This window comes from Lithobates pipiens, unplaced genomic scaffold (genome assembly GCF_037356315.1).
Source record: "Lithobates pipiens isolate NorthernLeopardFrog02 unplaced genomic scaffold, aLitPip1_a1.2 Scaffold_8, whole genome shotgun sequence".
Lineage (NCBI taxonomy): Eukaryota > Metazoa > Chordata > Amphibia > Anura > Ranidae > Lithobates > Lithobates pipiens.
In genome coordinates, this window is record NW_027507903.1 from 219,163,645 (window position 1) to 219,189,275 (window position 25,631).

Sequence of the window (25,631 nt, forward strand, 5' to 3'; positions counted from 1 at the left end):
CGGAGATCGGATGTGATTTGCTGTGCGAATCACATCCGGTTCTCCCCCCGCAGCGGTGTGAACCCAGCCTTAAACATACTTTTTTTTTTGCAAATTATGGTCAACAATAAAATCCTAGGTTTATCTATTTTTTCTTCGGGACGACAGAATTCCATTAAATTGGTATCAATTGTGATACCCAAAAAGTCCAAACAGGTCGTAGGCCAGACTTTTTTTTCAAAGGCTAATGGCACACCAAAGTGTGAGCAGATTTTAAAAAATACCTCCAATCAATTAGAACAAACTGTAGAATTAGGGCCTAAAAACAAGAAATCATCTAAATAGTGAATTAATAATTGGGATCCGGATTTTATATCGGCCTTTGCCATAAGAGAACCTTTACCTAAACCCCTCAACTTCTTTAAGGCATCGTCAAAGGAAGCATAGGAACCGGATGATAAATCATCATCAATTTGATCATTAAGAGATAAACCTTTGGGAAAAGATAAATGGTGAATAAGTCTAAAGGAATTGTTTTCTTTCTTAGGGACAATACCCAAAGGGGAAATCCTAAAGTTATTAAATGGAGGGGAACTAAATGGACCTTCTACCCTACCACACTGTGATAGCCTATTGAAAAATTGCCCTACTGCTGATTGGATGCAGGCGTTTTTTTGAAGCATTTTTGCACAGAATGAGACCCAGCGCAAAAGGCACACTCATGTCGGGGCGTGGTCTCGGCGATGCAGTAGAGCGGACGTGTTCCGTAGGAGCTCCGCCGCCGGCATTCGTTTATCGGCATCTATAGCCTACATATACCGCACAACGACCTCCGCGGATGATGGGGAAGAGATCGGGGAGGCCCCTGTCCCGAAAAGTGGGCGCTGGCAGTTCGATTAAGCGGTTCATGTCCGCTGAACCGGCCGACACGGAACACTCGGATGGCCTAGGCCGCACACCGCGTGGTACGCCGGCTGGAGTAGGCCCCTCCACCCAGCCCAGATCTGACCGCAGGGACGGCTCGCCGGATTTCTCCGGTGGCTCGGAGGGGGAAGATGGAGGCCCTGATCTCCCCGGAGTGGTGTCCAGGGTAAGCGACCTTCCGACCAAAGCGGACCTGGCGGCTATGCTTCTGAATCTCGAAAAAGTTATTAAGAAGGAAGTGTCGGCGGTCCATTCGGATCTTTCGCAGGTCCTGCTCAGGGTGGAGGAGACGGAGCAACGACTTGATCGCCACGCTTCCGCCATTAGAGCATTGCAGATGTCCACGCACCGGCTGGCAGTGGCGCACCGGATGGCGCTCTACAAACTCAAGGACCAGGAAAACCGTAATCGCCGCCATAATGTTCGGATTAGAGGCCTACCCGAGGCGACGGGAGACGAGGACCTGCTTCCATCCGTTACAGGTATATTCAACACTCTCCTTGGTCGCCCGGTTGGAGATACGCTGATAATTGATAGGGTCCATAGGGCCCTTCGTCCCCGCAACCTTGGCACGGACGCCCCTCGGGATGTTATCTGTAGGGTGCATCATTTCCCGGATAAGGAACTTATCATGCAGAAGGCCAGAGTGGCCTCCCCGCTAGACTTTGCTGGCGCTATGCTTTCTTTCTTCCCGGATTTAGCTAAGGAAACCCTAGACAGACGCAGAGCCCTGCGTCCACTCACTGAATTGTTACGTGCTGCATCTATTAAGTACCGGTGGGGTTTCCCTGCAGCCTTGATTGCGACCGTTGACGGCAGGTCAGTGGTCCTTAGGTTCCCGGAGGACCTGGCGAAGTTCTGCGCATCCTTGAATATCACCCCCCCGGACCTCCCAGGATGGCAGGAATGTCTCCCATCTGTGGCAGATGGCCTGGAGGCCCCTTGGCGTAAGGTGAATCGCAAGCACCGTGCATCTTCTGACGGACTCCCTATGCACCCTGCCTAAGGCGTGCTTCCTTTCTTTCCATGCGGAGGCGTTTAAACTTACCCCATTTTGATGTTGACCCAGGTGTCCCTACCTACCTTTAAGTATCTTGATGGCTGCACTTCTCAACCTGCACACTGTTACTGCGTTTTGTTTTCTAGGAGTTTTTGGGGACTGGTTTCAGCAAAGTCCTGGATCTGTTTTTGATCTGGGTTTCCATACTTACCAGACGGATGAACTGTGCAGCCCATTCCCAGTTGGCCTGGGGACTGGGTAATCCTTCTACAACTTTGATTCTCTTACAACTTTAATTTGCATTTTCATATTAACACTTATTTTAGATTTGTTTTGTTGCAGTTCTTATATGGCTATTGTTAGTTGTTCATGGTTTAAGATTAATGATGTGTGGTCACAGTTGTCACAATTTCACCACTTGTATGTTCATTTGTGTTATGGGCTGCTGGCGGTGGAGCCCCGGGGCACCCTTGGGACTTCCTCGCTCGCTTTCTTCTTTCCCTGACCTATGGCGGGTCGCTCGGGCTTCGCCCCCCCTACCTGCGGGGTGCTGCGTGGCGCGCTGTCCCTATACCTCGGACCCTTCGGGGGTGGGGGGTGTGGGGGCACCGCGCTGGGTATGTGCCCTGCTTGGCACTGCAGGATTTTGCGTGCACACGCGGCCAGCCTCGCGATTGGGTCTGCGTTCTGTCTCTTGTGTTCACTCTCTTTCTCTTCGCTTTCTCTCTGTTTCTTCTTTGACTCTTTCCTCTGTCCCCCCTCTTCTCTCCCCCCCCCCTCCCAATATTGTTTAAAGCGGTATTCTGCCCTGTGCAGCACGTCCTGTGTAGTGTACTGATGTTTGCGGTTTCCCTGTGCCTGCTCCAATGGCCAAGACGAACCTAATCTCCTTTAATGTTAGGGGGCTACACGCCCCGGGAAAGAGGAATACCCTCTACAGGGAACTGAATCGCCTACGGGCAGACGTAGTCTTCCTGCAGGAGACACATCTCACGCACTCATCCACGGTTAAGTTAAGCTCTCTCTACTACCCCACGTGGTACTATAGTTTATCTGACACGGGTAAGGCAAAAGGTGTGGCCATTGGACTCCGTAGGGGAACCGCATTTATCTTTGAATCTATGTTGTGTGACCCAGCTGGGCGATTTTTATTCTTGAAGGGTACCCTGGGCAGCATGCCGTGTACTCTGGCCACTCTGTACGCCCCCAATCGGGATCAGGCTAGTTTTATAGCTTCCACCCTGCAAAAGTTGCGAGATTTCTCCCATGGGTGTGTCATACTTGCTGGGGACTTTAACACACCTCTTGAACCCTCCCTGGACACTTCCAGGGGCTCTGCGGCTACCTCCCATAAACGGTTGAAGTTTATACGTAAGCAGTTGCATGACTCACAGCTCATGGATGCTTGGAGGCTCATGCACCCCCGCGATCGAGACTACACCTATTACTCGTCGGTCCACCAGACTTATTCCAGAATTGACACCTCCCTTTCCTGGTTTCCTCGACAATAGAAACCTCTCCTATTTCTGATCATATGCCCATTGTACTTACCATTCGTGTGGACTCACTGCCACCTAAGTCCTCGAATTAGAAATTAAATGAGGGTCTCCTTGCGGACGACGTGGACGCTAGGGGCTTAGGGGAGGAACTTACCTTGTACTTTAGAGATAACCTGAACCCTGATGTCTCCCCGGGCACGTTATGGGAAGCCCATAAGGCTCATATTAGGGGTAAACTCATTGAGTTAGGGGCCAGGAAGAAGAGGGAACGCACACAACGACAGACTGACCTACTCGCGGAAATTAAACGTTTAGAACAACAACATAAAGCCTCTCAGACTCTGGCGCTACTCCGTGCCCTTACGGATAGGCGTGAAGAGTTGAAGGCCCTCTTACACCTAGACCAGAAAAACCGGCTCCGCCGACTGGCCCATAGTTTCTATGAATGGGGCAATAAACCTGGTAAATTGTTGGCGCGCTCCCTCCAACAGAGGCGCACTGCCTCGTTTATAGCTAAAATAAAGTCTTCCTCGGCGACCACGGTGTTTGATACGCCTGGGATTGACGAGGAGTTCCGCAACTTTTATCAACACCTTTACCATGTTCAGCACTCTACCACGGATAGGGGGTCAAAAACACGACTTATTAGGGAGTACTTGGAACACGCCAATCTGCCCAAATTGTCTCCCGACGCATTGGCCTCCCTTGAGGGGGAGCTCACCCCTGCGGAGTTACATGCAGCCTTAAAAGCCATGGCTACTGGGAAGGCACCGGGTCCGGATGGCTTCACGGTAGCCTACTATCGTTCATTCGCAGACATTCTAATCCCCCATTTGACTAGGTATGCCAACACGACCTCGACTGGTGGCGGGTTCCACCCAGAGACCCTGCATGCTCATATAACTGTCATACCTAAACCCGGGAAAGATCCTTGTGACTGTGGGAGTTACCGCCCTATCTCACTACTAAATGTTGACGCCAAGATCTATGCTAAAGCCATTGCTAGTAGGTTGATCCCTCGGTGGGTGTCACTTGACCAGACGGGCTTTATTCCCGGGAGGGAGGCACGTGATAACTCTTTGCGGGCCCTGTCCCTGATGGCGTATGCGCGCAGGACCTCCCAGCCCACCCTTCTACTTTCAAGGACGCTGAGAAGGCATTTGACAGGGTGGACTGGGAGTTCCTCCTAGCGACACTTTCCCATTTAGGTATTAATGCCCCCCTATTGTCCCAGATTTCCGCTCTCTACAACCAACCTACGGCCCAAATACGTGTTAACGGTATGTTGAGTGCCCCTTTCACATTGTATAATGGCACACGCCAAGGCTGCCCCCTTTCCCCAATTCTATTTTCGCTCTCCCTAGAGCCCTTCCTTTCTGTAGTCCGACAGAACCCGAGTGTTCATGGGATAGTGGTAGGCCGCACTGAACACAAATATGCCGCGTATGCGGATGATATTTTATTTTTCATACAGCAACCCCTAATTACTCTCCCCAATCTGTTGTCGGAATTCTCCGCTTATGGCGTTGTTTCCAACTTCAAGATTAATATGGCTAAGTCGGAAATCCTAAATGTGTCTACCCCGCTGCGCACAGTGTTAGAATTGAAACAGGTTTTCCCTTTTCAATGGCAAACAAGGCAGATGAAATATTTAGGGATCTTCCTCACGTCTAACCCAAGTTCTCTTTTCAGGGCTAACTACATGCCCCTGCTCAACACATTGCATGCCGATATACAGAGATGGACACAACTTGCTCATTCATGGTTGGGAAGGATCGGGGTGGTTAAGATGAACCTGCTGCCTAGGGTACTATTCATGTTTCAGATGTTACCTTTTGGAATCCCCCCAGGTTTCTTCACAATTGTTAACTCTTTAATTACGAAGTATGTGTGGAGGAGGAAGAAACCTAGATTGCCCAGGTCATTACTTATTAGGCCCAAACGCGCTGGTGGCTTGGCTTTGCCAGACCTTAAATCTTACTTCCGCGCAACAGTGCTGGCCAGGCTCTCGGACTGGACATTCTGTAAAAACACTAAGCTCTGGGTTGAGCTGGAAATGGACCTTTGTGGGTCTGATCCCTCGACGCAAATGTGGATACCAAGGAGATTCCGCCGTCTTTCACCCGATACCTCACCGCTTACCCTCTCTTCTCTGACGATCTGGGATCAGCTGTGCAAGACATATGGTTGGTTGTATAATTCACCCTTACTGCCCCTTACTGGTCATAATTATTTTCCCCCGGGGAACATGGACTCTAACCCCCACCTCTGGAATCTGGGGCCGAAACCTCGCCTACACCAGGTCCGGGGACCAGCAGGGGTGTTACCCCTATCCTCCATGGTGCCAGATCGTCCTATCTCCTTTATGGATCAGTGGAGACATCAGCAATTATCTGCCTTTGTCCATTCCTTGCCGAAACCTTTGAGATCTCTGTCTGACCTAACGCCTGTGGAAGCAGCTTTCTCCGAAACACAACCAGTGGAAAAACCTGTATCGTATTTTTATCATGCTCTGATCTCGCTGTCGTCTGCCGCCTCCCCCTCATTTATCCGTAACTGGGAACGGGACCTTCATCATGAGTTGGACTCGGATCAAATCACTAATATCCTCACCTTGACCCACACTTCGTCGGGAGCCTCTAAAGTGGCAGAGATGAACTACAAGCTCATCACTAGATGGCATTATTCCCCAGTTTTACTCCATAAGTTTTTTCCTCAAAAATCCCCTCTTTGCTGGAGGGATTGTGGAGAACCAGCTACCCATGCCCACATCTGGTGGTACTGCCCACGGTTATGCCCTTTTTGGCTTGCTATTATATATTGGATTAAGGAGATTCAAGGTTGTGTTATTCCTAATGATCCTTGGTGTGTTTTGTTTCATTGCATGGGTAAATCAGTGGGACCATACAAGCGCTCTGCTACACCGCATCTCCTTAATGCAGCCAAAACCCTTATTCCATGCTATTGGAAGACCAAAACCATACCGACATTACGCCGGTGGCTTCTATTAGTAGACGACATTTACCATATGGAAGATATGACACTCTCCCTTAGAGGCAAGGCAGATTTGTCTACAAAGATATGGTCCGGCTGGTTTGCCTTTAAATATACCTCTGCATACGCGGAAATTATGGCTCAACCTGCCTAAGTAAATTAATTAAGTAATTTTTAGTGACTTAAGTATTTTACGCTTATGTTTGATGTTTTTTTTTTTTTGTCCTCGAGACAACGAGTACACAAGGTGCACTGCACGTGTTTCTGCTGTGTGGGGGTTATATATATATATTTGTACTTACTTGCTCACGGTACTTCTTTTCTTATACCCTGGCCCCCACACCTCCAACCTCAAACCGCATTTCCCCCCCCCCCCCTCTTTTTTCTCCTCCCTCTTCGTTGAATCTTTACCCTCTTTTCTGCTCTGCTTCTTTGCTCTTCTCTCTACTCTATCTGTTGTAAAACCAGAAGGGAGGCATACATTCTTATGTGCTGGTTGAAACATGGCATTTCTACTCCTATTGCATTGGTGATTGATATGCGACCTCTGCTATGTACTGGATGTATGCTGGTAATTGTATTTTCATAGGATCTCGATGTATGTATTGTATGTACCTCCTTTTCTAATAAAAACTGATTTAAAAAAAAAAAGGCACACTCATGTCTGTATTTGCAAGTGTTTGGCCATCTGCACTGGCTATCATTAAAATTTAAGCAGATTCCTTTCTTGTAAATGGAATTGCTTGGCGATGGAGAATTTGGGTTTGTCTGGTATAAACTGATCTTTGGGGTAGAAAAAGATTGAGCCAAAGACCCACATACTTAACTCCCCATTTCAGTGTAGGATGAATAGATAATTTTTGATGAAAAGCCTTGTCATAATTATACCAAGCATTACCACTAAAATTCCTGAATGCCTCAATAGCAATACCCAAATGCTGAAAAAGACCAGCGCTTTTTTCAGGGAATTTTTCTCATAAAATTCCTGAATAAATACAAAACGCCTGTAACCAATTATTAAAAGATTTGGAAACTGTTATTCATTTAGCCTCATCTTCCTTATTTTCTAATTTAGAAAATTCTTTGGCAGACGGGAGTAATGACAAAATGTCAATAAAATCTCCCCGCCAAATTTTTTCCTTAACTAAATTAGATAACTGAAAACCCAATGGAGTTACTTAACACGTAATAGACTCTTTCAAACAGGTTTCAAGCAAATTCTGTGATTTAGCAAACTGGTAAGAAGAAATACATGTATTTAGAATAGCTTGAGACGTTTGGATGCAATCTGCAGAAACACCACCAGATGGCGTTCAAACTCCCATTGCTGAAATATCATTAGAAGGAACAGAACAATTAGGCATAGCTTGAGATTGACCATTACTAGACTGTAAATCTTTAGCCACTTTAGATAAAAGATCAGCTATATTGGCTAATACATTAACAGATGTCAATGCACCCATACCTCCAGTTAGAGAATGAGGGTCAGGGAAAGAGAATGCAGCAGACGCACTAGAGGTCCCTGTTTCGCTTACTGAGAGCGTCATATGTTGCCAAGGAGACAGCTCTGCTTGCTGAGACAAAGGCTCGGCCCCTTGTTACGCCTTCAGTCATACCTGATGTTTTCCCGCTCGTCACTCCTATTGCTCCGCCCATGGGCCTTCCTACATTCCCGCCCCCAGACGCTCCTCCTGTCGAGACTGACGCTGCCTCTGCCTTGTTCCCAGTCATGCCTCTGGCTCCGCCTCCCGCTGATCTTCTCCTCTCTGAGGGAGGACGCCCGGCTCTTCTCACTGATGCTGAACGAGGCAGAGAGGGGGAGAGGATTCGGCGTGGAATGCGCCTCCTCTTTGGAGCTGCTTCCCTATGGGCAGGGCTGGTGCTTCCTCTTCTTCTAAGGGCAGGAACTTCCTCTATGACCTCCTAAGGTTCTTCCTCCGGATGCGCCATGAACTTGAACCCAGCTGGCTATTTCTTTGCCATGCCGCTCTTCCATGGCCGCAGGTATTCCAGCTTCCAATTCGGCTGTTGTATCTCCCACCGGAGCCTCTTGACACGTCGACCAAGGTAGGTCAAGGCACTGGCGAATCCAGGCCTCTCCGCCGTCTTCTCCCACCTGCTTAATCAGCCGCTGCATCAGGCTCATCTTCTGGCCTCAGAAGACTCTGTATGCTCAATGGAGATAACTCCTAGAACACCACAGCTCCTCTCTTCTGAATTGAATGAGCCTGATACAGTGGAGCTCTCTTTTATAGCCCTATTAGAGCCGGATTAAACCGGCTCAAACTTGAATTTACCGGGTTCCACACAAGACCTGGGAGAGGTCACTCCCAGGACATGTGACAGTCACCTGGCTCTCCCCAAGAGTCACATGTCTCCCCGGGTGAAACCACACCTGCCGATCTCCCATGAGGAAAAGGGGGAATTTAAGCTGCCATCCCCCTTTTCCTATCATTCTTTGTAATTAGCTACATACCGAAACATACAAGGGTGGGACCGTATGCTGCCATGGTTTGGCGTCAGGAAAGGAAAATTACGGTAAGTATTTGACACAATTTTCTGATTTCCACAACCAAGCATGCTAGGGTCCAGGCAGCAAACTCTTTTCCTTGATGATTTCCAGCTGGAATGGCAAAAGGTTTATTTAGATGACCTGAAAGGGGCAATTGTGGACAGTTACTGCCTTAAAATTCTGAAAATGACCAGTTCCAGTTCAGTGACTTTCCTGTGTGATGGTCTGGAAAGTTAGGCAATGTCCAGATGTCTGTTAAAGAGTGGGCTATTGCCACTTTTGATGCAAGATGATCTACAAGACCCAACTCTACTGTTTCGGGGAAGAAAACAATATTTATTTATATAAAAAGATAAATATAGGAGAAAGGATTCCACTTTCCTTTTTATCTACATATATATATATATACACACACTTACAGTAATACCTTGGATTGCGAGTAACGCAGTTGACAAGCATTTCGGAATACAAGCTATTATTTAAAAAAAAAACTACTTGGTTTGCCAGTGTTTGTCTTGCAAAACAAGCAGGATTCAAGCCTCTGCAGTGTACAGTACCGCATTTGGCCAGAGGTGCGGGGGCACCGGTGACACTCTGAGCCATTAGGAGCTGCTCAGATGCACTCGGAAACACTCGGACATACTCAGAAACACTCAGTTCCAGTGTGTTTTCCAGCCTCTTTGAGGCTTTCTGAGTGCATCAGAGAGTCTCCAAATGGTCTTTGTGTATTTCTGAGTCTCTTCGCCCCCCCCCCACCTCTGGCCACATGTGGTACTGCATACAATAGAAATCAATGTGAAACAAGTTATCTTCATTTCCTTTGATTTCTATGGGGAACTTTACTTTGATATGCGAGTGCTTTGGATTACAAGCATTCTCCTGAAATGGACTATGCTCATAATCCAAGGTTCCTCTGTACATACATACTATATATATATATATATATATATATATATATATATATATATATAGATTACATTGATTGGTGATTTTGGCCGTACACCTGAGTGGTATACCCTTGATTGATGTATTTGTATGTTAGTGTGTATAGTAGGATGTTGCACAAGCCAGAGATAGCCTGACGAAGAGCAGCTGCTTGCTCGGAACTGTACAGTGGCTACTGCTACTACTCTTATTACTATGTATTGCTGTAACTATTCCTTTATTGGATTAAAGAAGATATTGCATTGAAAGCACGAGTCCCATTGTTTTTCCATGAATAATGATTGGTGGAGGATTGGAAGTTCCACTTTGACGGTGCTTGCTAAAACTACAATTTAATAAGAAAAGGAAGTAACCTGCCCTAAGTTTGAGATATATATATATATATATATATATATATATATACAGTGCCTTGCGAAAGTATTCGGCCCCCTTGAACTTTTCAACCTTTTGCCACATTTCAGGCTTCAAACATAAAGATATAAAAATTTAATTTTTTGTGAAGAATCACCAACAAGTGGGACACAATTGTGAAGTGGAACGAAATCTATTGGATTTTTTAAACTGAAAAGTGGTGCGTGCAAAATTATTCGGCCCCTTTACTTTCAGTGCAGCAAACTCTCTCCAGAAGTTCAGCGAGGATCTCTGAATGATCCAATGTTGTCCTAAATGACTGATGGTGATAAATAGAATCCACCTGTGTGTAATCAAGTCTCTGTATAAATGCACCTGCTCTGTGATAGTCTCAGGGTTCTGTTGAAAGCGCAGAGAGCATCATGAAGACCAAGGAACACACCAGGCAGGTCCGTAATACTGTTGTGGAGAAGTTTAAAGCCGGATTTGGATACAAAAAGATTTCCCAAGCTTTAAACATCCCAAGGAGCACTGTGCAAGTGGTCATTTTGAAATGGAAGGAGTATCAGACCACTGCAAATCTACCAAGACCTGGCTGTCCCTCTAAACTTTCAGCTCAGACAAGGAGAAGACTGATCAGAGATGCAGCCAAGAGGCCCATGATCACTCTGAATGAACTGCAGAGAACTACAGATGAGGTGGGAGAGTCTGTCCATAGGACAACAATCAGTTGTACACTGCACAAATCTGGCCTTTATGGAAGAGTGGCAAGAAGAAAGCCATTTCTCAAAGATATCCATAAAAAGTCTTGTCTAAAGTTTGCCACAAGCCACCTGGGAGACACACCAAACATGTGGAAGAAGGTGCTCTGGTCAGATGAAACCAAAATCGAACTTTTTGCCCACAATGCAAAACGATATGTTTGGCGTAAAAGCAACACAGCTCATCACCCTCAACACACCATCCCCACTGTCAAACATGGTGGTGGCAGCATCATGGTTTGGGCCTGCTTTTCTTCAGCAGGGACAGGGAAGATGGTTAAAATTGAGGGGAAGATGGATGCAGCCAAATACAGGACCATTCTGGATGAAAACCTGTTGGAGTCTGCAAAAGACCGGAAACTGGGACGGAGATTTATCTTACAACAAGACAATGATCCCAAACATACAGAAAAATCTACAAAGGAATGATTCACAAATAAACATATCCAGGTGTTAGAATGACCAAGTCAAAGTCCAGACCTGAATACAATCGAGAATCTGTGGAAAGAGCTGAAAACTGCTGTTCACAAACGCTCTCCATCCAACCTCACTGAGCTTGAGCTGTTTTGCAAGGAAGAATGGGCAAGAATTTCAGTCTCTCGATGTGCAAAACTGATAGAGACATACCCCAAGCGACTTGCAGCTCTAATCGCAGCAAAAGGTGGCTCTACAAAGTATTAACGCAAGGGGGCCGAATAATTTTGCACGCCCCACTTTTTATTTTTTTATTAGTTAAAAAAGTTTCAAAAATCCAATAGATTTCGTTCCATTTCACAATTGTGTCCCACTTGTTGGTGATTCTTCACAAAAAATTTACATTTTATATCTTTATGTTTGAAGCCTGAAATGTGGCAAAAGGTTGAAAAGTTCAAGGGGGCCGAATACTTTCGCAAGGCACTGTATATTATATATACACACACACACACACACACACATACACACACATATCTGTATATATATATATATATATATATATATATATATATATATGTATGTGTGTATGTGTGTGTGTGTGTGTGTGTGTATATATATATATATATATATATATATATATACATACACATATATACACACATACATACACATATATGTATACCTACACATACATTTATTTATTTTTACCTGTATATATGTATATACATACATATACACACATACCTACACACACATACACGTGCCACACCTGCAGAGGACAGCAGGGGGCACCAGAGGAAGTGTGTCTGTGTAGGGAACACAAAGATACCAGCTTGGGCAATGGTCAAGGGTCCTACCATAGCCCAGCCACCAATAATTAATGAAGCCATTAGCTGTCCCAGGAGAGGGACAAAGTCCCCTTCAGGACCTTTTTTTTTTCTTTTTTGTAACTAATGGCAAACAGATATAATTTGCACTCCAATGACATCACCGAGTGCGGCCCGCCTAGAAAAACAGAGCTGGGTGGCCACGCTTGCCCTAAATGGAAGCCCAGTCACCACAGACAGCAAAGAACAGAGTCCCCGCTGGGCAGTGCTGGAGGAAAGAGCGAAATAATGAAAAAGGTAATAAAAGACAAAAGAGGGAGACATAGGTAAAAGGTACAGGTGAGAGAGATAAAGCATAGCTGGCCCCCCATATTCCACAATCATTGCAGTTACAAATTTTAAAAGCAGATTTTGTTCCTTAAGAGGAAACACTGCAGGGGCCCCAGCAAGACCCACAGAAGGGGTTCCCAGGCTTTTAAGAGCATTTAGCGGCTCAAGCATTGGGACTTCGTGCTGGGAGAGGCTAAGCCCAGGTGGCTACTGCACTATGGCAGAGGTGGGGACAAGTACTGTTTACTCTTCACTGGTGCGTTGCGATATGAGAAAAAAAAGAACAATGGGGTGGGCCTAACCACGCCCTTAATTTATGCTATTCACTGGTCCTGAGGGAGTGGTCAATAGGCAGAGCTCTATCACTAGTATGCTGTCATGGTGGCGTCAGGAAACAGGAATTAAAGGAAAGCTCTCCATCTGGACACAGGTGAAAACAACTGATGGGTTATAATAGCCCGCCCCTAACTTTAAGCCCAAACGATGAATGTGGTTTTGCTACTTTTTTTCTACTTTATACACATTGCTAATTGCATTTGGTATTTGTTTATAGCTTAAATACTGAAATTTGCACTAAAAACTGTAATTATGTAAACTTCTTGAAATGTCATTAAAAAAATGTGGCTGTGTCAGTAAATTTTTGGTGTCGTGTCTGTAAATTTCACTTTGGGAGGTTGGCAACAGTGATTGCCAGGCACTAGTCTGACATGCTTTAGTTAATATGCACATGTACTGTATGCAAATAGTCTTGAGATTTTAGCCTGTGGTTAGAAATCAAACATTTTGCTTACAGAGAATATTGATTTGTGTTATAACCAGTGGGATCTAAAAAAACGTTTTACACTCTATATTTTCTTTTCAGTTGTCGTTTGAAGCCATCGGCTCCCATTGATATTTATTGTTATTTGTGAAAGTGAAATATCTACGCCCCCATACATGCAAGTGGTTACAGCCTTTTCTAATTATAGCCATACACATCTGACTCTAACCAAACCAAAAAATAAACAAAATTGGCTATATTTATCTATTACTCATTTAAAAAGTATTCTGTCTTGTGGTACCTGTATATTTTAGGAAGTATAAAAAGCATAATCAAACTGTTATGCTGCTCTTGACACACTAAGAAGAGAGAATAAAAACTTGATTGCTCAAATCAAGATCTCTGGAAAATGTCTTCTTCAGTCACTTTTAACTTTTTACATGGTCAGCAGCATGCAATCAGATAACAAAATAAGAAAAACATTACTGAAAGATAATACTGTGTAGCCTGATATGCAGCCAGAGGTGTAACTAGAACCTTCAGGGCCCCTGTGCAAGAAACCATTAAGGTCCTCCTAACCACCAGGGCCTTTTCTTCTGGTCCTAGGACCTTTCCCTCCGAGTCCAGAGCCACGCCCTTCGATCATAGGGCCCTTTACTCCTGTTGCAGGGCCCTTTGGTTTTCTGCACATTTGGTGTGATTTGAGTTCCATAGACCGAAATGTTAAATTACAAAAGTCGCAATGAAGTTACAAGGAAATCACAGGGACAGGAGCCACACCGGGGCAGATATTTTGTCAGCTCTGTAGGGGCAGGCCGAGAGGTGGTTAACACCATGCCAGCTTAAGCCAGGAATGGTGGTTTGCGACAATGGCACCAACCTCCTCTTCGCCCTCCGACAGGGACAACTGACCCATGTGCCCTGTGTGGCTCACATCCTTAACCTGGTGGTGCAGCGGTTCTTGGGCAGGTACCCGGGCTTACAGGATGTTCTGAGGCAGGCCAGGAAAGTCTGTGTGCATTTCCGCCAATCATTTAATGCCAGTGTTTGGCTGGCTGAGCTCCAAAAGGAGTTGCACCTGCCCAATAATCGCCTTATATGTGACATGCCCACCAGGTGGAACTCAACGTTGGCCATGCTGCAGTGGCTGCACAGGCAGCACCGGGCCATCAATGAGTACCTGTGCGACTATGGCACTAGGACAGGGTCAGGGGAGCTCGGTTTTCTCTCACCACGCCAGTGGGGCATGATCAGGGATGCATGCACTGTCCTGTCACCATTTGAAGAGGCCACAAGGATGGTGAGCAGTGACAGTGCATGCATCAGTGACACTGTACCTCTTGTCCACCTCTTGGAGCATAGGCTGTGTGGAATAATGGACAGGGCACTTGAGGCAGAACAGGGGCAGGAAGAGGAGGACTTCCTTGCCTCTCAAGGCCCCCTTTATCCAGACAGTGTTCCTGCTGTCCCACCCATCACACAGGAAGAGGAGGAGGAGGATTGTGTCAGCATGGAGGTGGAGCCTGGCACTCAGCATTAGCAGCAGCAGTCTTTTAGGGATGATTTACAGTCCCAAGAAACCCGTGGACTTTTACGTGGCTGGGAGGAGGTGGCTGCGGATCATGTTGTCCTTAGTGACCCAGAGGACTCCAGACCGAATGCCTTTAGCTAAACTATGCTGCATGGCCTCCCTGATCCTGCAAAGCCTGCGGAAGGATCCTCATATTCTTCGGATCAAGGAGAGGAACCATTACTGGCTGGCCACTCTCCTTGATCCACGGTACAAAGGTAAGGTTGCGGACCTTATCTTGCCATCGCAGAGGGAGCAGAGGATGAGACATCTCCGGGAGGCCTTGCAGAAAGGTCTGTGCAACGCATTCCCAGAGACTGGGAGGTTACAAACTCCTGGTCCTGGACAACGTGTTGCTGAGGCTTCGGTCAGTCACAGGAGGAGCGGTGGAGAAGGTGGCCTTCTGACTGATGCGTTCAGAAAATTTTTTAGTCTGCAGCCCCAAGGTATGATCGGTTCCAGCAACCATCGCCAGCGTCTGATTTACATGATGCAGGAACACCTAGGGGCAATGTCAGACTTGGACACCTTTCCCACCGAAAATCCTCTGGCTTACTGGGTCATGAGGATGGATCACTGGCCAGAGCTGGCACAGTATGCAATTGATCTACTGGCCTGTCCTGCATCCAGCGTTCTTTCGAAACGCACCTTCAGTGCTGCCGGTGGCTTTGTAACCGATCACAGGGTGCGCCTGTCCACCGACTCCGTTGATCGACTGACCTTCATAAAGATGAATCAGTCTTGGATCACCACCAGCTACCAAGCAAGTGAAGCTGATTGTCACGTACCTAGTGGTGAGCCTGGAATGCAGAAGGAGACCTCTCTTGCATCCCCAACTCACGGCCCCTGATGGTGGTGACAGGAGGCACGGGAGTCAAAGGTAGCACGAGTGCCTGACAGGATCAACAGCCGGAGGATGGATAAGGCTGACTTCAGGAACTGTAGCTGGACAAGCAGGCCCCAGTGGTAGTGGACAGGAACCAGTAAATAGCAGGAGACCAACAGGAACAGGTGGTTCACTCAGGTGCAGGCACGCAGAAGAGTCGGGCAAGCCGAGTCAAACCAGTCAGTACAGGAACAGATGCAGCAGGCAGAGGCAGGAACGTGGAACAGGCAGGGTCGGTAACGGATGAACCAGAGGATGAGACAGGTGCAGAGTCGTAGACAAGCCAGAGGTCAGAGGCAGGCAGAAGGCAGGGAAGGTCACAGGTCAGGCCGGTTCAATACACAAACAGATCAGATTCAGGTAATAGTCTCAGGAACGCTGTAGATCAAGCAGCAAGATCTGAAGGGAGAACTGGGTTTAAATAGCCCGCCTGACGCCGGTAACCGTGTGCGCCTGCGCACGCGAACGCGCGCACCCGTGACCGCATGCACACCAGCACCAGCACCAGCAGGCACCCGCAGGCACACACAGACAGGTGACAGACCACTGTCCCCGGCCAGCCTTTCCTGACACTGATGTAACCGAATTATTTTTTTTGAAATGTCACATCCTTTCAAGACTGCCTATGCTGATGCTAAGTGACGGTCCTGTTATGTTGACTGACTATCCTCTTCCTCCTCAATGATCCAGCTGATATCTTGGAATAACATTTTTGGTTCTGGGTGATGCCACCAGCCCAATTTTTCAGCCCCTGTTTAACAGAGGCGTGTAATTACAATTTTTGATGCAATGCTTTGCAGCAGGGCTCATTCCTGCACTCCAAATAGAGTATATGGGAGAGATTGCAGTGTCATGGCACCAGCACCAGTGCCACCAGCCCAATTTTTCAGCCCCTGTTTAACAGGGGCATGTAATACAATTTTGATGCAATGCTTTGCAGCAGGGCTCATTCCTGCACTCCAAGTAGCGTATCTGGGAGAAGTTGCAGTGTATAGGCCCAATTTTTCATCCCCTGTTTAACAGAGGCATGCAATACAATTTTTGGTGCAATGCTTTGCAGCAGGGCTCATTCCTGCACTCCAACTAGAGTATATGGTAGAGGTTGCAGTGTATAGGCCCAATCTTTAAACCCCTGTTTAACAGAGGCATGTAATACAATTTTTGATGCAATGCTTTGCAGCAGGGCTCATTCCTGCACTCCAATTAGAGTATCTGGGAGAGGTTGCAGTGTTGTGGCACCAGCAAGCAGTGCCCAAGGCCCAATTTTTCAGCCCCTGTTTAACAGGGGCATGTAATTACAATTCTAGATATAATATTTCACAGCAGGACCAGTTTCTGCGCCCACCAAGAGTAACTATGAGGACTTTTAGTGTTGTGGCACCAGCACCACCACCACAACCACCAAAGGCCCAATTTTTATACCACTGTTCAACAATGGCATGTAATTACAATTCTTGATATAATCGTTTAAAGCAGGGCGCTCCAGCACCCACCAAGAGTCACTTTGAGGGCTTACAGTGTTGTGGCAACACCAACACCTTAGGCCCCCATTTCTGCAGAGCATATAGGGCAGGCCCCTACTTTCAAACATCCAACTTACAAACGTCTCCTACTTGCAAACAGAAGAAGACAACAGGAAGTGAGATGGAAAAAGATGGACGGCCAAAAAAATGTATACAGGGGTGATAACCCTTCCCTATGTTTTCCAAAAATCTTAAAAATTGATTTTTTGACTGGAGCTACACTTTAAAAATGTACCAGTTCAAAATTACAAACAGATTCTACTTAACAGAACAAACCTACGCAGTCCCTATCTTTTTTTCACTGCCTCTATACTGCTGTTCTGAATATATAGGGCCTGGGGGCCCCACGCCTTTCCTTTTTTTTTTTTTTTGGGTACGGGGTTCCCCTTAATATCTGTACAAGACCCAAAGGGGGCTGGTAATGGGCAGGGGGGCTACCCATGCAATTTTTCTCAATGATTTTCATCCGTATTGCCGGAACCAGATATTACATTAAAACCGCAAGCAGTTTTAAATGACTTTTTTTCAGTTAAATGTCATTTTGTGCAGGGACGGTTCTAAACACGGGAAACACATGGCACTTCACAGGCATACAATAGACACCCCCCAGGCACGATATTTAAAGGAATATTTCACTTTTTTTTTTCATTTTAATCTTCATTAAAATCAGTGCTCCTGAAAAAACTTCAGTTTTTAAAAACATTTTAGGCATTGACACATGTCCCCTGGGAAATGAGCATGGTCCCCAAACCATGAGATGAGATTGGAAGTGTTGGTTACAGCTGCCCTGCCCTATAAAAAACACACACCAGTTCTGGGTTTGCTTTTCACAAGAAGCATTGCCTGATGTGAATGATGCCTTGCACAAAAGAGCTCTCAGAAGGCCCACGATTAAGAATTGTTGACTTGCATAAAGCTGGAAAGGGTTATAAAAATATCTCCAAAATCCTTGCTGTTCATCAGTCCATGATAAGACAAATTGTCTATAAATGGAGAAAGTTCAGCACTGCTGCTACTCTCCCTTGGAGTGGGCGTCCTATAAAGATGACTGCAAGAGCACAGTGCAGACTGCTCAATTAGGTGAAGAAGAATCCTACAGTGTCAGCTAAAGACTTAAAAAAGTTTGTGGCATATGCTAACATCCCTGTTAGCGAATCTTCGATACATAAAACACAAAACAAGAATGGATTTCATGGGAGGATACCACAGAGGAAGCCTCTGCTGTCCAAAAAAAACATTGCTGCACGTTTACAATTTGCACAAGAGCACCTGGATGTTCCACAGCAGTGCTGGCAAAATATTCTATGGGCAGATGAAACCAAAGTTGAGTTGTTTGGAAGAAACACACAACACTATGTGTGAGCAAAAAGAGACACAGCACACCAACATCAAAACCTCGTCCCAACTGTGAAGTATGGTGGTGGGGCATGATGGTTTGGAGCTGCTTTGCTGTGTCAGGGCCTGGACGGATTGCTATCATCGAAGGAAAAATGTATTCCCAAGTTTATTAAGACATTTTGCAGGAGAACTTAAGGCCATCTGTCCACCAGCTGAAGCTCAACAGAAGATGGGTGTTGCAACAGGACAACGACCCAAAGCATAGAAGTAAATCAACAACAGAATGGCTTAAACAGAAGAAAATACGCCTTCTGGAGTGGCCCAGTCAGATTCCTGACCTCAATCCAATTGAGATGCTGTGGCATGACCTCAAGAAAGCTATTCACACCAGATATCCCAAGAATATTGCTGAACTGAAACAGTTCTGTAAAGAGAAATGTTGAAGAATTACTCCTGACCGTTGTGCACGACTGATCTGCAGTTTGGTTGAAGTTATTTCTGCCAAAGGAGGTTCAACCAGTTATTAATTCCAAGGTTCACTTGCACTGTGAATGTTTACATGGTGTGTTCAATAAAAACATGGTAACATTTAATTATTTGTGTGTTTTTAGTTTAAGCAGACTGTGATTGTCTATTGTTGTGTCTTAGATGAAGATCAGATCACATTTTATGACCAATTTGTGCAGAAATCCATAGAATTCCAAAGGGGTTTACATACTTTTGATTGCAACTGTACAGTATATACTATTAGAGGTTGAAACTTGTAAATATCATCAGACTCAGAGATCAAACTTTTTATTTAAAGAAAAAAAAAACTTAAAGACTGTTTTGCCGATTTTCAGACAGAACTGTAATATATTATGTATGACAGACTCCCTACGCCTGCTGTCACTTATGCTGGCCATACAAAAACAATGTCTTCCTTTAAAAAAAAAAGTCATTTTAAGAAAGTTCATTCGATTTTATAATCATTATTGGGGTCAAATCGACGTTTGTTTTCAACCACAGTTACAGAAAAGTTCAAAGGAGCAGAATAGAAAACTTCTTGGTCAAAGGAATTTTCAGACAGTGTAAGTGGTTTTTCGTTCAGAAATTACATTCATTTGAAAACTGAATGTTAAAAACAAGTGAAATTTTCAAACAACCTTATTTCATTCAGCGAATGTACAAAGATTTTTCATATGAATATTCTCATCAAAAAATCGATACGTGTAGGGCCAGCATATGGCTCGGTTCACACATATGCAGTTTGCTTTTGATCCATTTCTGCAGTGCTTTTTGTTGCACGTTTTGCATTTTTTTCTTTTTTTTGCATTTTTGTACACATGATTTTGCTGTGATTTGCGTTTTGCATTTTATGCTTTTTTTGGCCAGTTTGTTGCTGGACAGATTAAAAAATGCAAATTATGGCAAAAACGCACTATATGCTTTTCTGCAGCTTCTCCATTGATGTCTATTGAACCAAAAAAGCAAAGAAAGCACAGTTTTGCATTGAAAAAAGTCCTTGACCCTTTCCAAATATGCAGCAGCTGAAAAAAGCATACTGTAGATGTAAACGTGTTCCATAGGAAACCAGGTTAAATGAACTGCAGTGTGTTTCTGTAAAAAGCACCAAAAAACGCTTAGGTGTGAACGAGGCCTAATGCTGCGTACCCACAATCGGACTTTCCGGCAGACCTGGTCCGGCGGACCGGAATCCATCGGACCATTCGATCATGTTTGGGCTCCAGCGGACTTTTTTTCCCCAAAAGTCAGACGGACCTAGCAATACAACTAGGGCTGTGGAAATTAAAGATTAATTCCTCGATTAAAATTAAAATTCTTTTGATCGGTACTCACCTCTCTGCCGGCTTCCGGGTCTTCAGGGAGTTCTGTCGGAGATCCAGTGACGTCACAGACATCAACGTCACTAGACTCCTCCCCCCCTTCCCCAAGTGCCTCCATCTGCTGTGTTTTATCATCTTTATGTGAGTAGTTTGTGTTTGAACATAAAAATTAAATCGTATACTTAGTTTATGGTCCGTGTTAACCCTTTTGATACCCGCTTGCATGACCACCTGTTTGCACATGGATCCATGCCATAAGGTGAGAGTGATCAGTTAGACCGGAGGTGGAGGGATTGTCACACTACTGTGGAAAAAAAATTACCTCAGTGCTACAGAATTTAAAAGGTATTTATGTGAACTGTGAAGTTAAGTCATGGATTGTGGAAACGAAGTAGTGTTGGGTGATTGTATATAGTGTATACCCCATTTATCACCGACTAATGCAGAGTTGCACTGCAAGGAGATCAGCTAAAAGTAGTTGGTAGTTGATCTGTATGTGCATTATAATGAATCGAAATGAGTCGCTTAATCGATTTAAAAAAATCAATTAATCGAACATGAAAATTTTAATCATTAACAGCCCTAAATAAAACATGTTTCAAGACTATCGGACGGACTCAAGTCCGACTGACTAAAAATCTGGAAAACCGTTAGTCTGTGTGCTAGTCTGACGTACCAAATACGACGCAAGGGCAGCTATTGGCTACTGGCTATTGAACTTCCTTGTTTAGTCCCGTTTACGTCATCACGTTCAAAACAAACTGGCTTTCGAACTGACTTAGTCCGGTTGTGTGTGGCCAAGTCCGTTTCGTTCAGAAAGTCCATCGGACCTCCGCCGAAAGACCGTCGGGAAGACCGTCAGACCTAGTCCATCGAAAAATCCGCTCGTGTGTACGCAGCATAAAGCAAACAGCAGCATGCTTTTTTTTGTATCACCTGTCATCGTGGGGTTAAAAAACTAAAATGAGCATGTTATAGTACAAAAAAGCAGATAATCGCTACTATAAGGAGTTATTTTATACTGTGAACATTCGAACAAACGGGCCATTTGACCAGTTGTTCAGCCCCCGAACCGACCACAATGCATTGCGGTGCTGAACAGTGCATTGCAAGCCCTGATTGGCTGAAGCAGTGAAAGCTTCAGCCAATCAGGGCACAGAGCACTGTCAGAGTCATGATTGGACACTGTCATCATGACTTTACCCAATCATGGCTCATTTCCGCCTCAGAGCATAAAAGTATTCTTTAAAAGGCAGCCATTTTCAGTGTGATTTCGGCGTGGAGAAAAACAGAACAGGGCTCTGTTCAGTGCTATTAGTTAGTGTGCTATACTGTATCATTTTCCCACAACTGTCAGTTTAGAATATTAGTTTAGTGTCAGTCTAGGGCTTTGCATAGTGTGCAGCTAGAGTAGGGACAGCTCAGATAGTTTCAGTGTAGTGCAGTGAGACCGTGTCAGTAATCTTGACATTAGTGTATAGCTAGAGTAGGGACTGTTCAGATAGCATCAGTGTAGTGATGGTTGAACACCGTCTATTTCTTTGCGTTACTGCAAGTTTAACGCCATTTACTTCTGTGTGTGTTACTGCCAGTTTAACACCATTTACTTCTGTGTGCGTTACTGCCAGTTTAACGTCATATAGTTCTTTGTGCGTTACTGCCAGTTTAACACCATATAGTTTTGTGTGTGTTACTGCCAGTTTAATGCCATATAGTTTTGTGTGTTACTGTACGTTTGGAGCATTATATTGCAGTATATTATAGTGTATCCATGGAATATGTCTGTGTAGTGTGAGTACTTAAATTAAAGTGCACAAAACACCACTTTATATTGATTAAAGTCCATCTACGTACAGATTTCCACTTTTTCTTTACATCTGCTTATAAGCACTGCCCCCTCCCTGCCAATAATGCCTGGGTGGACAACAATGAGAGGCAGATGTTTTCTTGGCACTGTAAGCAGGCCAGCAACAAATGTGTCCCAAGGCAAAGGTGGACATGGTGGTCAGTCCTCAGGCAGGGCATCATTTCCTTTGTTTAGTGAGTTTGTCCATGCTATCCAGCCACAGCATGCAGAGGAGGTGGTGGACTGGCTTACTAAACCTTCCACCTGCCCATAAACCGCCTGATTTGTGACATGGACACCAGGTGGAACTCAACTTTGGCAATGCTGCAGTGGCTATACATGCAGCAGAGGGCCATCAACGAGTACCTATGCGAATAAGGCATGACGTCAGGCTCAGGCCGCCTCTGCTTTTTTCCCCCACACCAATGGCTGATCATTGAGGATGTATGTACTGTATTGTCACCATTTGAGGAGGCCACAAGAACAGTGAGCCATAGCAATGCATGCATCAGTGACACAATCCCTGTTGTGTTCCTGCTGGAGCAGACTCTGCATGGCATTATGGACAGGGCACTGGAGGCAGAGCAGCAGGAAGAAGAGGAGGACTTCCTTTCCTCTCAAGGCCCACTTTATCCAGACACCATTATTTCTATGTCACAGAACACACAGGAGGAGAGAGGAGAGGAGGATGATGAGGAGGATTTTGGCACTTTCATAGGCTTCGAAGAAGAGGAAGACATGCGTCAATCTGTAAGCAATAGCTTTCCATCCCCAGGACCCTTGGTAGTAGTACGTGGCTGGGAGGAGGAAGTTCTAGATGCTGTCATCCTGAGTGACCCTGAGGAGACGGCTTCTGAAGCCTCTGCAAATGTGAGGCGCATGGGCAACCTCCTGCTTCAAAACCTGCGAAAGGACCCAAGAATACGTGGCATAAAGGAGAAGGATGATTACTGGTTGGCAACTCTCCTTGGCCACCGTTATAAGGGGAAGGTCTCAGAACTCATACCATCCCCACAGGGAGTGCAGAAGATAAAATCTCTTGAGGACACTTTAACCACTTACAGACCGGACCATTTTGCTGGTAAAAGACCAGACCACTTTTTGCGATTCGGCACTGCGTTGCTTTAACTGACAATTGCGCGGTCATGGAACGTGGCTCCCAAACAAAATTGATGTCCTTTTTTTTCCCACAAATAGAGCTTTCTTTTGGTGGTATTTGATCACCTCTGCGGTTTTTATTTTTTGCGCTATAAACAAAAATAAAGCAACAATTTTGAAAAAAACACATTATTTTTTACTTTTGTTATAATAAATATCCCCCAAAAATATATAAAAAATCATTTTTTTCCCTCACTTTAGGCCGATAAATATTCTTCTACATATTTTTGGTAAAAAAAATCGTAATAAGTGATTATTGATTGGTTTACGCAAAAGTTATAACGTTTACAAAATAGGGGATAGTTTTATGGTATTTTTATTAATTTTTTTTTTACTAGTAATGGCGGCGATCAGCAATTTTTATTGTGACTGCGACATTATGGCGGACACATCGGACATTTTTTACACATTTTTGGGACCATTGTCACTTATACCGCAATCACTGCTATATAAATGCAGTGGTTCCTGTGTAAATGACACTGGCAGTGAAGGGGTTAACCAGTGGGTGGCAGTGTAGGGGTTAAGTGTTCCTAGGGGTGTGTTACTAACTGTTGGGGGCTGGGCTTTCATTTAGTGAACACTGATCTCTGCTCCAATCACATGGAGCAGAGATCAGCGTAACTAGTTGCTAGGCAGAATGGAGAAATGCTGTTTACAACGGCATTTCTTCATTCGGCCGCACCGTGAGACGATCGTGGGTATTTGCCCACGCCGATCGAGTCCACGGGACCCGCGACCGGACTCACAGGGGTCCCGACCAGCGATGGCAGGGCGGCAAATTTAAAGGGACGTACAGGTACGCCCATTTGCCTACCCGTGCCATTCTGCCGACGTACATCGGCGTGCGCTGGTCGGGGACTGGTTAAAGAGGATTTTATTAAATGTTTTTTTCTGACTCCTGTAGGTCACAGTGTCGTGGAAAACATAGTTTTGAGTCTTCTGTTGGTCAAGAGAGGAGTGTTGAAGAAGGTGTCTGCCTAAGCCCTTGTACACACGGTCGGACATTCCGACAACCAAATCCGTCGGATTTTGTTCGACGGATTTTGTCCGAAACTGTTGCATACACACGGCCGGACAAAGTTGTCGGAAACAGAACGTGATGGCGTTATTTTGTTACGACGGGACTACATTCACGCTAGTAGTCAATAGCTTTGGTGTAGGAATTTGATCTGAGCATGCGTGGCACTTTGTCCGATCGGAATTCTCTACACATATTCGGAGTATGTCCGATCGGAGCATTTTGTGGGAAAATTTTACCAACAAGTTGGAAAATTGGTCTGTCGGATACTCTGACGGAAACAGTCCGATGGAGACCACACACAGTCGAAATATCCGACAAAATGGTCCGATCGGACACATTCCGTCGGAATCTCCGACCGTGTGTACAAGGGCTAAGTGAGGCATTTCAGATTTTTTTTTTAGTCCTCGCCCTCCCCAGGGCTGTCAACTTTCACATCCCATCAGCAGCGTCTGCATCACATGGTGGACAATTACCTCAGGGCCAAAACAGAGATGGAGAGCTTTCCAGCTGATGATCCACTGAATTACTGGGTCATGAGAATAGGTCAGAAATTTCCCAGTATGCTATTGAGTTGTTGGGCTGCCCTGCATCCAGCGTGCTTTCAGGACAGGCATTCAGTGCTGCAGGAGGTTTCGTTACTGATCATAGGACACGTTTGTCCACAGACTCCGTGGACCGTTTGACTTTTATAAAAATTAATTAGTCCTGGATTACCAGCTATAAAGCTATGCCACTGATTAAGTCTTTTTGGGATGCGGAATCTCTGCAGGACTTTGAGGCTGCCTAGCTTTGAGGGTGTTCAATCATTTCATCTGGAAGAATGTTTTTGGTATAGGTTTCATGGGCACAATCAACACCCAACGACCAATTTTTCAACACCTGTTTGACAGGTGCATATCAATTTGTAATTTTTTACAGAAAAGGCCAATTCTTGCTTTTATCAAGAGTAGCTCTATAGGGTTACAGTTGGAAGGTGCCCCCGACACCCAAAGAGTAATTTTTCTGCACCTGTTTGACAGGTGCATATCATTGCATTTTTTTACAGCAAGGCCGATTCTTGCTTTCATCAAGATTAAATCTATAGGGTTACGGTGGGAAGGCGGCACCAACACCCAAAGACCAATTTTTACACACACGTTACTTCTATCCAAAGTCAAAGTGACTCAA